We start from the raw sequence: 1075 nt of genomic DNA, 5'->3' as shown, positions 1-1075 counted from the left end.
TTAATTGAGCCGCGCCATGTGAAAACCAACATAGTGGGTTTGCGACCAGCATGGATCCAGACCAGCCTGCGCATCCGCGCAGTCTGGTCAGGATCCATGCTGTTCGCTAACAGTTTCTCTAATTGCAATAGGCTTTGAAAGCGAACAGCATGGATCCTGACCAGACTGCGCGGATGCGCAGGCTGGTCTGGATCCATGCTGGTCGCACACCCACTATGTTGGTTTTCCCATTGCACGGCTCAATTCACTTCCTATCGACACAACTATTATAAGTTTACTGCTACAAATGAATACTAATTATTAACATTAACATTATATGATAATTATGCTGATCGATTGTTTTGAAATCGTGGGAGTTTGCGATCATGTGAACAAATGAAAACATTGCATAATTTTGATTTCTCACGACTGAATGATTGATTCAAATTTGTCGTTAAGGACGAGCAAAACGATCAGTTAGTAGAGATGAATATCGTGTCGGATACTGGCAAAAATCTCATCCTGTGACAGGAATGCATATCATTCTAAAACGGTCTAGCTGATACCTGTAAATACCCTAAAGGGACTAGACTACACACTTTGGCTAAATGAAAAAATATCGGAGTCGGGAATCGAACTCAGGCCTCAGAAATCAAATCTCTCCAACCTTCTTAACAAATACACTATATAAAGGAATTCGTACATAATCACTTTTAAACATAAAACTTTATAACTAAGGTAGTTTGCCTCCGGCACCGCATCACAAACGCTGTTCAATTAAAAAAACAAAAACAACAACAAAAACAACCAATTATCATACGTTTCCATGACATATAATCTGTCAGTTACTAAGTATCAAAGCCTTCTGCCGAAATATAACAATATTTTCCTAATATCCAAATAAATTCTTTTTTGTTGCAGTACTATCTTGAGCTCAGCGCCTTTAAACTATGTTGAGAGAATTAAAATGTTGCAATATTAAAATGATGTTTAAATTTAAACAAAACACACATGATGTAACTTCAAGGCAAACCAGCGTAAATAAGCCTCTACACCAGAAATCTTAACCGACAGTTGGCTACTTTTGTAAGGTTGT

The sequence above is a fragment of the Mercenaria mercenaria genome, chromosome 3, assembly GCF_021730395.1.
Source record: "Mercenaria mercenaria strain notata chromosome 3, MADL_Memer_1, whole genome shotgun sequence".
Classification (NCBI taxonomy): domain Eukaryota; kingdom Metazoa; phylum Mollusca; class Bivalvia; order Venerida; family Veneridae; genus Mercenaria; species Mercenaria mercenaria.
Note: the sequence above shows the minus strand (reverse complement) of the source record.